Here is a 13,736-nt window from a genome sequence, read left to right as displayed (position 1 = left end):
TGAGCCCTCATCAATCACATCCTCACTCCAGACTCCTGACTCTGTAGGGCTTGTCTCTTGTGTAATGCTAATTTATTTTATCGACTTGAATTATCTATGTATCATCTAGAATCTCCTTTTTTTTTTTTTTTTTTTTTTTTTTTTCCAGTTGCATGCCACTGAGACTCAGGCCAGATGGACCTAAGCAAAAAGAGACACTATGTGATTATGTAACTGAATCAGGTCTAGGCCTGGCTGGACCTGAGCCAAGCCCTAAAGATTCTATTTTGGGGCACCTGGGTGGCTCAGTCAGTTGAGCGTCCAACTTTGGCTCAGGTCACCATCTCGCGGTCAGTGAGTTCGAGTCCTGCGTCGGGCTCTGTGCTGACAGCTCAGAGTCTGCAGTCTGCTTCCAATTCTCTGTCTCCCTGTCTCTCTCTAACCCTCCCCGACTCATGCTCTGTCTTTCTGTCTGTGAAAAATAAGTAATAAACATTAAAAAAAATTTTTCAAGGGCCCTGTCTTTACCTGTGTCCCATCCACTTTATTATGTGCTGACCCTGTGCCTACTGGGACACTTTTCCTTGTGGTGAATAGCTCTGGCAATTCCATCCTTGCAACTCCTCGGCTCCAAGGGCAGCCAGAAGGGTCTCCCTGCCTGTCCAGCCCCTCCAGCATTTGTTCTCCTGTTAGCCTTGGGTCACATGCTTCTTGGGGGATCCCGGAGACTCAGCTTTCCCTCCCGCTTTCCTCTGTTTCCTGTTCAGAGAGCATTTGAATTTGATGAGCCTCAAACTTCTCTATTCTGGGTTTTTTGTGGAATCACCAAGATAAATATTTCTGCAGATCTTGGGGAGTTCATGGCATGGTAGAGAAGATGCAGAAGCTAATAGGGAAATATCAGCCTCCCAGGAACTCTAGGGAGGGGTGTCTTCTCCACCTCGGAGGGAGTATTAGCAGGAGACGAGGGAGAGAGTAACAGCAGAGATAAGGCTTCTGGGAGCTGTATGTCTACTTCGTGCGGACAGTGCAGAGCAGTAAGGTCAGAGCCGTTTGAGGATGTGAAGAGCATGAACAGACAATTTTAATTTTCATCAAGTTCTGCTTCAAGATGGCCCCTGTGCCACCTTCTCCTTATGTGGCCACCCACCGTGAAGAGACCATCCAAGGTAATCACTCAGTCCTCAGAATATAAATGCATTTTATTTCTTTGCACTCATTGGGACAGGCGTTTATTACTTTGTATTGTTATTTACTTGTCTCCCTTCCCGGTCCCTTATTCAGTTGCATTGTCTGGGCGACACAATTAGTGCCTTATTATCATGCTGTAGTCCCCCATTAGCAAAGGGGTTGTGTTCCAAGGGCACACTTTGTCCTCAGAAACTTTGTTCCCAGCTACAGAAATAACGGAGGCAGCCTAGGGTTGCATTCAAAGAAGACTCCTGAAGAGGGGTAGGGTACAGCACGAAAATATCAGCCAACTTTTGTACTGGAAAACACAATAGTCTTCAGTCTGACAAAGACAGGAGGTTAGAGCAGAAAGCAGCTTGATTTATGGCTAAGGTAGTAAGGAGGAAGGGAAGCTGAAGTTGGACTCAGAGTTCGTTACAGTGGTATTAGGGTCACATGATGCTGCTTCTTCCCGTAAGCTAGGTGTGTATGAAAGGAGACAGTGGCGGGTGGAAAGCAAATCATCATTTGTTTGTTAGTCGGACTTGTCCCTTCCCGGCACCTCATTGCGGGTAATTCTTGAAACCTGAGCTTGAGCACTTGGTCCAGTCTTGGACCCGAAGGGCTCCTTTCTGATGCCTCTCATAAACTTGAATTGGGCCATTCTTAGGTGGCCCGTGTGGAGATGAGCAGTTGACCACTTCTGCTCATTGGGTAGCACGGGGGTGGGGGATTGAATAGTAAGCAGGGAGAGGACTTGGCTCCCTGGATTGGAGGGCTCTCATTAGTCCTCATTTGCGTTTAGTGAGAAGGGAGGGACTCTGTTGGGGAGAGCGCAGGGCGATTTCCTTTCTGCTGCTGCTGCCCCTAGCAAACCAAGGAAGACCATGGCCGTGAGGCTGTTGTCTCCACATCTGGAAATAAGATAGAACTGAGTTCATCCCCAGCCGTTCTAAAAGATGTTACCCTTGAAACGATATCAACAAGAACGACGTTCTGTTGATTCTCAACTGTAGTCAAAGAACGCACCAGAGTGCTCTTCATCCCAGCTAGTTAGGAGAAGCTGACGGTATAAATGTCTCTTCTTTGGCATAACGCTTGAGTGCAGCTCACTGACGTTACAGGGTTGTCGGCCAGTGACAAGGAAGGCTGGAGGGTGGATTTCTCTTTTTGAAGAGAACAAGCCTCCAGAGACCCATGTGAGAAGACTAGAGGAGGGTGGTAGGGATGAGTGTGGGACACAGGCATGGAAACTTCCAGGTCTTTATTGTTACTGAGGCCGCCTTCTGCCACTTGCCCCACGCTTAGCATATTGTGAGACCCCTGGGGGCAAGGACCCTCTTGGTTTTGCTCAGGTCTATTGGATATACTCCTACGCAGACTCATGTGGACATCTCAGTTGACCCACTCGTGATGCTGAGGGTACTGCCCAGAGCAAAGTACACACATTATGTTTCATCTTAATTGTTCTGTGAATTTGTCCCAGTGTTTTATTTATCAGGGTTTTACTCTTCACTCTCTGGTAATTGAAGACTTTGTTGCGCGCGTGCACACACACACACACACACACACACACACACACACTCACACACAGACGCCAGGATTGTATGTGTATAGAATGTTGATAGGTCTAATACTGGCTTGTTCAGGGGTTGTTTTTTGGGTGTATGCCTTATCTTAAAGTCACTCTAAAATCCCAATGGGTAGAGAAACCTGTCTTTTAAGAAACTTGGATTCCTGATTTAGAATATATAATAGGTGCTTTATAATTGATGATTTCCCCAGTGAGACTCTTAAGCTTTCTTGAGTACAGGAATAATGTCTTACAGTTATTCATTTCCCCTGCCAGTGTTCTACACACAGTAGGTCTTGTCTTAGAAGCAGAACTGTTTTGAACAGCAGTGCTAACAATTCAGATGCCCTATAAAATGTTGCTTCTGGAACAATGCATGGCTTTGGACTTAAGCCCAGTGAAAGCATATTAATGGATGTGAGTTTCTGTCTGTAAGGTTTTTCCTCTCTGTCTCCTTTCTATTTTTTGGTACATGAGCAGGCTCTGTCGCTCTGTGGGGAAGCAGCAGACAGCTTCAGTGAGTACAAATGTTATATCCACATGTGGAACATAGCCCCAGAGATAATCATATGTAGCAGCGATCCATTCATAGATTTACGCATGCAATTCTTTTATCAAAGGATTAAGTTTCCTTGATCTGTTAGAAAATAGTACTTCTTTGGCCAACTCTAGAATGGATGAATAGGTGTTTGGGATATTTGTCTGGATTGATAACTTCGGATTACTTTTTTTCCTGAATCTTGGTAGTTCTAGATTTAAGAGTACATTTTCTCTTAAATTGTGCTTTCATGTGATCACACTGTATTTGTGGACTGTAATTCTTCTAAAAAAGAAGTTCAATAGATCCTTGCCCTTTGAAAAACAATCTGAGTCTTTAAGAAGCACTCATTAATTTTTTTTTCTTTCTCTCTGTTAACATTTGTATTTGCCTAGCAAAGATCCTGAGATGCATTTCTGTTGGAACAAAGTATTCTTTAAATAGATGGGTGCAGTAGAATTACTACTTTGTGTCTTGCACTTGGGAGGATATCACTTGCCTAATGGCATAATAATTGATTTTTTTCTTACCCCTTGTCACTTTAGGATAACACTTTATTAAACCCCCAGAAAGAGTCGAAGATGAAACATGACAATCCAGGGAATTTTATTGGCCACCGCACCAAAGCAGCCAGCCCCACTTGTGATAACTTTTTTGGGGCCCGATCTGCCATTGTGTCCTGTACTAAAACCAAGATCAACCCAGTCACAACACGCGGGGCCCCGTCCCTGCCAAGACTAGGTTACAAAATAAAATTCTCATCCCTCTTAGTTGGTAAGATGAAATTTCTATCCGTTGAAAGCATAAATCCTTTGCATAATATTTTTACGCTTGTTTCGCTCCTGCGTGAAAACCTTTATTTGGTGCCTTGTCTCTTCTGTGGTGGGATTGACTTCTCAGGGCAGATGAGAATTTTGGAGATAATTACTCTCCTCCTCCATTCCTGTGGCTATAACAACTGCCAAGTCCCAGTGCCACTTTGATAAAAAAAATTTTTTTTTTTCATAGCTGTTCGCCTGTGTTGCCTCGGTCTGCCTTGTCTTAGAGGCACATCATTCTTGCACATCAGTATTAACAATTCAAACACCCTGAAATGCTAATAGCACTAGTAAGCTTTTAATTCCATGGAATTTATTGCTTGCTGTATTTCCATGAATTTATAACGCTTTGATTCTTAAGAGCCCCATTTAATCAGTTTTGCCTGGCACGGAACATAATAAACAACTTGCCGGTGAAAAAGTGCCACTTGGGGGAGGCTGCTAACAAGGAAGTTAAATGCTTCTGCCACTAGCAGTTTCTTCGCTGTATTTTTCATGAGCTGTAATGTACTTTGCCGGCTTCAGAACGGTGGTTAAACACAGGGACAATCTGAGCCCCACGCCAGCAGAAGCTCCCAACTTCGCTGAGCGTCTTTGCAAAAAGCGCAGAAGAAATCAGCGCTTTTAGCCTTATTTTTTCCTCGTCTGGCTTAATGGCTTCGACTGCTTTTTCATTATCTTTACCTTAATCTCGGAGCATATGATTTATGGACTGGAATGGTGAGTGATATCAGTGGGCAAAAACAATCATTAGAGGCTGTTAAGGAACATTTATTGTTTATTTGGCTGCCTGTCTATAAAAGTACACATGATGGCCCTAATAGCAAAATATCAAATTATCAAGTGCTTTAAAGCAGAAAATGTCATTTGTTTCTCAAAACTGCACCAACTTTATATAATTGCCCTTTTAATTATCCCTAGTGGCCCATGAAATTTGCAAAATAGAGCATCAAAGCTTTGATTTACTTACATGTTGCACTTTGGCGGGATTCTTAATGAATATTGTTTAGTACTAATGCTGCGATGAAATTTGTAAATGTTCATAGCAAGGGACTTAGAAGCCAGGGGAGTCTAGTAATAAAAGTGAAACTACTGGGTTCCTCAGGATGGAACAACGTGTCCGTGTTCTCAGACCTCACATTTTGAAAAATCCTTTCTGTGGTGGCATCTTATTTTTAATTTAGGTCTAGGTGAACGCACATTAAGTTTAGTTCTGTGGTTTCTTTTTTGTCTGCCTAATTAAGTGATCTTATCATTGCTTTCCCAGGGCCTTTGAAGGATAATGTTTGTTTCCTGGCACTTTTGGGTTTTGGGGTCGGCTGCTGCTTCAGAAATCACTGTCTGCAGGATGCCATGTGGAACCGGATCTCTAAAAGCTAGTGTTTTGGGGAGGATTTCTGCAGTTGGAGGCCCGGGGGCTGGTTCCAGACGGAAAGGTTCTTAGCCTCCCTGGAGCCCGCTCCGAGTTCTGAGGCCTCCTGGGATTCTGTGTCACCTTCCTCGAAGTGCTGTGTGCACAGTCATGTGTCACTGAATGAAAACCAAAAGCCTTTCGGAGTCGCTGTGAGCTTGGGTGGGGTCTGCGTGGACAGTGCTGTCGCAGAGTGAGTTTTCAACTCTGCACTCAGGCACCTTCGTAGATTTTTGTCTTCGCTCTGCCGAGATGAGGCACGGGGCTGCATCTCGGGTAATAAGAGAAGCGGCGATACAGAACGGCGATAGGGAGACCCTGGGATTTGATTGCCGGCCGGTCCTCTGGGCACAGGAAGCTCTACTGCTTCTCGCTGATAGAGATATTAAATAATCCTGGTGGGAAGGTGGACACCTGTGGAACATCACTCGTTAGGCGTCCCCAGGTTGACAGCCCACCAGAGATAGCAGCTCGATGGGTGTGGCTTGCATCCTCCTCGCCCGCTGATGAGAATGTCACAAGGGACAGAATCAGGCGACTAACAGGAGTCTACACGATTACATCTCCTATTTCCCCTTTATCTACCTGACTTGTCACTCGGTCGGAGGGGCCGGAAGGCATGTCTCCAGAAAACCTGTGTTGGTCGTTGCCTGGTAACTTGTGCTTCTCACGCTGACGGTAAAGAGATTGTTTCCTCTCAGTGTCTCCCCTGGTGAGGAAGGGAAGAAGATCCGTTTGAATCACCTGGCTCATCATTTTGTGAGACGTGCTTCGTTACCCTCCCGGCCCTCCCCCAGTCTTCTGGGGGCTTTCCTGCCCTCTGGAATCTCTGAAACCACATCGCTTCCTTCTCAGGCACCTTGCGATTCTTGGTCTCACGCCCTTGCAATCTGGATGTATCTGACCTGTACAATTATTTTCTGCCTTCTTCATCTAACGATTGAGGGCGATTTAGAAGCCAAAATAATTTCAAAATTATTAGATGGCAAGCCTTTTTTAAGCGATCCGTTGGCCCTCACTACCAGAAGGAGTAATATTTGCCTGGTTCGACTTCTTTGGTCTTACACAGGTCCGTCCTCCACCCTTAACCTGATGTCTCTTGCTAATTGTATCTCAGTTTGTCCACATGTTCCTGAATATTGCTTTCAAGACTCCCGTAGACATGGTTACCATCTCTGTCTTCACTAAAATCCCATGTCTCTCCTCCCGTTACGCTCTCTCTATGCTCTCATTCCTTTGAACACACCACACACTATCTTTGAAGTCTTGGCACTCATTGTTTCTTTTGCAAGGAAAAGGAGTGCTTTTCTTCCCTATTTGTCTGCACTTTGCTTACTCCTCCTTTGGCAGTCAGGGTAAAGACGTTTTCCTTGGTAGCCATATGCTCATCGAATAGATCGAGTTGAATCACCTTTACGAGTGGTATATTAATCTTTACACGGCATTGTACTGAATTTTCCAAATTGATAGAAAATCGTCTTTTAAATGACAGTTCAGTTGCAGGGTGATCTAAAACAGCTCTTTTCCAAAAATATGGGCCTTATCCACAGAACTTTCCTTCTTTTTGTTTGGCCACTCTTTGGCCTTGTGCATTTTTACATGGTATAAGTCTCCAGCCACCTGTCTACATGGTGAAGCTTCTCAAATTACTTATTGGCTGAAGTTTCTCCAACTAGTTTTTAGAATGTATGCGATTCATTGAGAAGGGTCATAGAAACCATACTCTGAATGTTTCCACGTTTGTGACATTTTTCCTATAATCTTTTATTCTTGGAGAATAGTTTGGCTGGATATAAAATCATTGCTTTGTGTTTTCATTCCTTCAGTACCTTAAATATATTACCCTGATCTTTCCTGAAATGAAGCATTTACAAAAAAAAAAAAATTGTATCTCGGTTTTTGCTTTTAGTTCCATGATCTTAACTTTCCTTTTACAATAGCTGTTGTTTTGGGGCCTCCTCTTGGCAGAGTGATTTCTGCCTATCTGACATTTCTGTTCACATATGCAAGTCAGTGCTCAGTCACCGTGGGGCACTCTTGGGCTTTCCTGAGCCTTCTCTGAGAGCATCTAGACACTGATCTTGTCCCTTTGATGTTCCTTTTGGATTCTCTTCCATATGGACCTACTGTAATTCCTATAAACTCTTCTAATATTGAGTGTCCTCATCACGTACATTTGTGAAAGGGGAAGGACTCTCAGAATCCAAGGGAGACCTGGAACACTTCATTACTTCAGGGCTCATGATGTCTTAATATATAATGTAAACAAAAAACAGACTTAGGAGATTTGCAATATCTTCTCAACATTTACCTTAAATAAGTTAACGTATACACACACACACACACACACACACACACACACACACACACACACAATGCAATATAATAGTGAGACTTACATGATTTATCCAGAATACTACTTGTTATGTATTTAGGTGATGTGATCCATTAAAGGGGGTAAAGGTTAAAGTTCCATGATGAAGGATTGGATACAATCCTGTCCCTGTATTTCTGTGACTGATCTGGAGAGAGCACGAAAAGTCCACATTTGTAATGGCCTGTGGATGTGAGTCATGGCCTTGAGAGTACAGTAAAAGTACTCTGAAGTAAGAGGTGTGGTAAGAGTACCTCCTGCAACAATTGCCATGTTTCAGGGCACCTTAAACACCACTTTCTTCTTCTCCCCCTCCTCCCTTGCTTGTTCTTCGAGCTCTGCATCTATCTTTACCACACTAATGAACTCTTCCTTGATGTCACAGTTGAAACCACTGCTTGGTGGGCTCCAGAGCCAGCATCGTCCCTGCTTTGTGCTTCATTCTTGGTCCACGTAATACCCACGTCATTCCATCTCCATAACCTCATGCACTTTGGAGCCTTGTTCTCAACTCTGGGTGCTCTCACCTCTTTCCTGAGGTGTGAAATGGCCTCCCACAACCTTCATTTTTCACTTTTTTTCTCCTGCATGATGCTGGTGAGGTTTATCTTCACATGTTTGTCACTTGGTTCTTGGTTTTCTTCATACTTGATCTGTTCTTACAGAGTCAGTCCAGCCATCCCTGTGTTTGCTGCTATAAATTGTCAGTGTGCTGTCAACAAGCTCCCAGGTTAATGGGACAGTAGCTAGCCTGGGAAGCCTGAGTCTGCTCCATTTCTGCAGTGTTCTGTGTTTTCTCTTCTATGCTTCTTTGAGAAAGAGACAGAGATGGATAGATGTTTGTCCAGTCGGCTAGTTGCCTCAGGTGTCTGGTCACATCTGACTGTTTCTTCCTGGGGCAAAACCTACTTGGCTGTCAAGGACTGGATGTGAGCCAGTGGTCGACTGACTGTTAGCCATTGGTACTGCCCCTCTAGTAATGGGTTTGCCTTAGGGCTTACTCCCAAACGTTTTCTCGAACTTTTTATTTCTATTTATTTTTTATTATTATTTTTGCCATTTACTTATTATTGAGAGGCAGAGAGACACAGAGTGTAAGCAGGGGAGGGGGAGACACAGAGTCCAAAGCAGGCTCCAGGCTCTGAGCTGTCAGCACAGAGCCCAACGCGGGGCTTGAACTCACAGACTGCGAGATCATGACCTGGGCCGAAGTCAGTCGCTTAACCGACTGAGCCACCCAGGCGCCCCAAAAGGTTTCTGGAACTTACAGTCATTCTTTTGTTCAGCTCTTGGGTCTTCGAAATCAGGGAGACAAAGTTATCCCTTCTCTTTTCTTCTTATATCCTATGCTTTGAATCCCAGCTGATGTCTCGTTGGGGCAGTTGTGGCCAGTAGCTGGAACGGTGTGGACGTAGTTCTCACTGTGTTGGGCTGATGGTACCGCTTTTGGCCAGATTGTGGTGGTGGTGGTGGTGGTCGTTAAACCAAAGAGAGGTAGTAGTCCGGCAATGTCTTGAGATAGGAAAGCGGAATTTGGTGTTTTTTCATTCCTCACTTGGAGTTAGAGCTCGTACCTCACAGAGTAGAGCCACTCTTGCCCCGAGGCTTCGGGAGGGAGCTTCAGAATGTGTCACTGGTGAGGAGGGCCATCTCTAGAATCATGTGAGCTGGTACTTGCACCCCAACTCCCCAGCTTGCTTGCTGTGTGATCTCGTGCACACCTCTCTGAGCCTCTCTTTTCTTATCTGTAAAATAGGGGAAATTGTATCCAATTTAAAATACTCTGAGAATTAGATGCCACAACGAATATAAAAGCCACAGGGCAGGGCCTGGTACCTAGCGAGCATTCACATGTTACACTTTTCATATTGTCCAGTGTACCTAGTAAAGGTCTGTTACCAATTGCGTAGTCCTCTATGTCCAATCCTCTTAGAGCGGGGTAGCTGTTAAGTGGACAGTTTTGTGCTTGGAAATCGGAGTGGAAGGTTGATGAGCAGAACCCAGGGCATATCCTGCCTCTCTAGTCTAGCATTCAGCAAATCAGTGGAAGAATGAGGGACAGGTGACAAAGCAGTTGGAGAATCCACTCTGATCTCCTCTAAGTGGCAATGTTGTCCAATCTGCTGGTACTTAAGGATTGAACTAATTTCCCTAAAAGGCCATTCGTGGCTCTCTGTTACTGGTGTCAAGGTTTTATGGATCTTGCATTTCTCATCCTCATTTGTCTGCATTCTGGAATTAAAGATTTTATTTGTTGGCAATTCACCATCAGTGCTCCGTGGGTCTTCAGGATGATGTGTTTTGGAAAACATCGCTTATGTTGCACTTTCCTGTCAGAGTACAATGTCCTCTTCTCTCTAGAGGTCACACTTGGGGAGGTCGCGAGGACTGGTGTCCATGGTTAAGTAGCATACACAGGTGGCTTGATCTTGGGGACACAAATGCAGAAATTGTATTGAGGATTAAATTATCCATTGGGTATAGATACCCATATGTTTTTGCCCCTCAAAACATTCTCTGGATGCCTACCTCATAATCACATGCAGTTGTTAAAAATCACTGAATGAGATTGTTCTAGAGAGATGGCTTCTCAAAGTCCGGGTTTTCTTTGATTGAACGTGAGTTGGTTAGTAAACAGTTGTGATTGGAGCTTTGAAAATCTCCACCAAGGAGTGACTTACGGGTGGCCAGAAGCTGGGTCGGTGGGGTAGTTTTATGTAGAAATAGGGTAATTGTCACATCTTCAGAGATGATTTCTCTCTTTCAGATTAAGTTAGGCTCCCTAATTGTGTGTTTATATAGCATCCTGTATTTTTTCCCTAGTGCTTAAAATTACAAATGATTTTTACTGAACCTAATCTTTAAGCATATGATGGTCTACAAAGATTGCAAGTTCTTAAAGGGTCAGGAACAGTTCACTTCTTTATATCTAGCATATCGCATATCACAAAGGATCTGGAACATAGTAGGACTTGATACACATATGTATGGATCATTGATTGGGTAGAGCAAGTATTTTTATTCGTCACTTACTGGGAGTTTTCCATGACTGGCTGTGTTTCAGTTAGGATTGCGTTTGCGTGCACTAAGCAGAAACCTGACTTAATCCAGAGGTTGGCAAACTTTCACTGAAAAGATCACTTTGGGCTTTTGCAGGCTGTACAGTCTCTTATCGGAAGTACCCAACTCTGCTGTGGTTGCATAAGAGCCGCTGTAGACGGCGCTTAAGTCAACCGGCATGGCCATGTTGCCATAAAACTTTATGCACACAGGCTCCAGGTTTGGCCTGCGGGCCACAGTTTATATCATCTGGCTTAATCAAATGGGGATGCAGGGTTATTTCTGTGTAATAAAATAAGAAGTGTAGAAGTAGGCCTTCCACAACTAATATATCTGGTCAAGGGAATCCTCCAAGAATGAACTCCTTACCTATTTGTCCGTCCACCATCTTTAGCCTTTGTTCTCATGGTCACACAGTGGCCCCTGTACCTCTAAAAAAGTGTGTTTTCAGGCTCACGAAGGAGAGGGAAGAGCAGAGGCTAAGGAGGTTCCTTCTGTCCAGTTTTTGCTTCTTTGTAAAACGAAGTGCATCTTCTTGGCTTTTGGCTTTGCCTTCTGACTTGAGAAAGAATGCTCTTCCTCTGGGCATCTGTCTCCTGGGCCAGGATTATGTTTTTGGACAATTTCCAGTGACGAGAGAGCCTAAAACTGCAGATAGGTTAGTTGAGTCATTTGGGGCCCAAACAAATTCGGGGCTCCGGTGCCAAGGAAGGAGGCCACCTAGAGGCCTTGCTAGCATAAACAGCTAGCAAGGTCTAAGGGGCTGGGGGTTTGAAACTGCCTCCTCCCTTCCGTGTTTCCCCTACTCCCCAACTACTTTGTATTTGTGGTTAGTTATGTGTTAAGTCAGGAGCAATACTGCTTAAGCACTTGCTTGTCAGGTTCAACTATCACCTGTTTTATTTCTGTCCCTGTGCCCTTGGCCTCAGTTTTCTCACCTTTAGAATGGGGAAAAGAGTAGTGCCTACTCTGGAATTGAGAGGGGTAAGTTTGAGAAGGCATAAGAAGCATTTAGCACTGGGCCAGCATGTGGTAAACGATCAGTGAATAGTGCATACCCTCATTATCATTACTGTGAGGGTACAGATTCTGTTGTGTTTTTTTTTTTTTAATTTTTTAAAGTTTATTTATTTATTGTGTGAGAGAGAGCAGCAGAGGAGGAGAGAGAGGGAAGGAGGGAGGGAGAGAAGAATCCCAAGCAGGCTCTTCACCGTCCACGTAGAGCCTGATGCGGGGCTTGAGCCCGTGAACCGCAAGATCATGATCTGAGCTGAAACCAAGAGTCGGTTGCGTGACCGACTGAGCCCCCAGGCACCCCTTTACAGATTGTTTTTATCTCTTCTTGCCTGTTCCATCACAGATGCATTTATATATATAAAGAAAAAAAAAAAAAAAAACAGAAGAAAACGAATGTAAGTTCCCCAACTAATAAAAATGAGAGGAAGTCTTCCTGGTGGTGAAGGGGGTGGTTCTCTGTAGCTATAGTCATTCCAAGGACTGTGAGCCTTTAAGAACAGGCCCCAGCCTAATTAGAGAAGTTTGCAGGTGAAGTTGACAATAAACAATAGAACAATAAAATCCCAATCTCTAACTGTGGTTACACCCTCCCAGCAGCCATTGACATCCCCAGCTTTCGTGGTAATTGCATGGACTAGGTTTTGTTGTTTTATTTTAGGTTTTAAACACATTTAAATCCCTCTGGGCTGGCGTTCCAAGGATGAGAAGCAGACTCTGTCAAAGGCGGAGTTCCTGCTGGGCTGTGTACAGAGCAAAAACCACCATGCTTTATCTCCCTGGACCCTGACCTGCTCTAACCAGGGCGGGTGTGGATAGAGGTGTTGTGAAGAGGGGTAGGCAGCAAACCCTGACCCTGAGAGCTCCTTGCTGAGATCGCCCTGATTTCAAATGCGTACCTTTTGGGGTGTCCCTGACCCTTTCAGCCACCGTGTGAGAAGGCCTTTCCTGTGTTTTGGGCATGTTTTACATTTGCTTTACAAGGGCTGGCCGTTCTGCAAATGGAGACCTGAGGCCACCGAAAGCACCAGGCCTGTGGCTCATTAACAGAGCACCTTTGCCGCGTCTCGGGATTTATTAGGTCACACCATGAAAGCGAGAACCTTACTGAGAGAAACTTGGGAAGGTTTATTTCTAAAACCAGGCGCAACACTAGAGTACCCACCCAAGTGTCATTTTTAAAAAGCAAAAGGCAAGCCTCAAATTAGCAGAGCCCCAGCGGAAATCTCTTCTCCAAATCCATTACGCAGGAGATGAGCTGGGTAAATACCGAGGACTCTCCCATTTAGACTCTGACCCTCACTCAGCAAGGGGAGTGATTTGTTTCCCACGTTGGTTCCATGCCCACCTTTTTGCGAACCTTTTAATTTAAAAGAGACAGTGATTAATGATGCTTTTGATCCGCTGACTTTTTTTTCTTTTAAAGGGCACCCTCTTTCTTTTCTACATAAATTTGATGTTGGAAATAAACCACGAGTATAAAAATTATATTGCTTATTTATTTCTGGGTGTGTTAGGCATATACTAACCCTCTCTCCCCCCACCCGAAAACTTTGATCGTCACGGTGCAGGCTGGGTTCATATCTCTTTTGTAGTCTTAGCATTCAGTGCCCGGTAGGTAGTAGGGATCTGGCAAATATTTACTGAGTGAACAAACAGATGAATTAATAAATGGTACTTAATAATCAGGACTTCCGTAGAGGGCAGGTCTCAAAGTATATTTCCAGATAACTTGCATGCCTTCTGACTGAGGAATGATGAATATTCTACACGCCGTACGGCTGGGCTTTGGTTTGAAT

General features: G+C 44.3%; 1 protein-coding gene across 1 annotated transcript in view; it reads left to right on the top strand.

Moving 5' to 3' along the window:
* The window catches only part of FOXP1 (forkhead box P1), a 507,364-nt gene that overhangs the window by 197,318 nt on the left and 296,310 nt on the right, over positions 1-13,736 (top strand). The window lies entirely within an intron of this gene.

This window comes from Leopardus geoffroyi, chromosome A2 (assembly GCF_018350155.1).
Source record: "Leopardus geoffroyi isolate Oge1 chromosome A2, O.geoffroyi_Oge1_pat1.0, whole genome shotgun sequence".
NCBI classification, from domain to species: domain Eukaryota; kingdom Metazoa; phylum Chordata; class Mammalia; order Carnivora; family Felidae; genus Leopardus; species Leopardus geoffroyi.
Note: the sequence above shows the minus strand (reverse complement) of the source record. Positions and strands in the feature narration are given on the sequence as shown.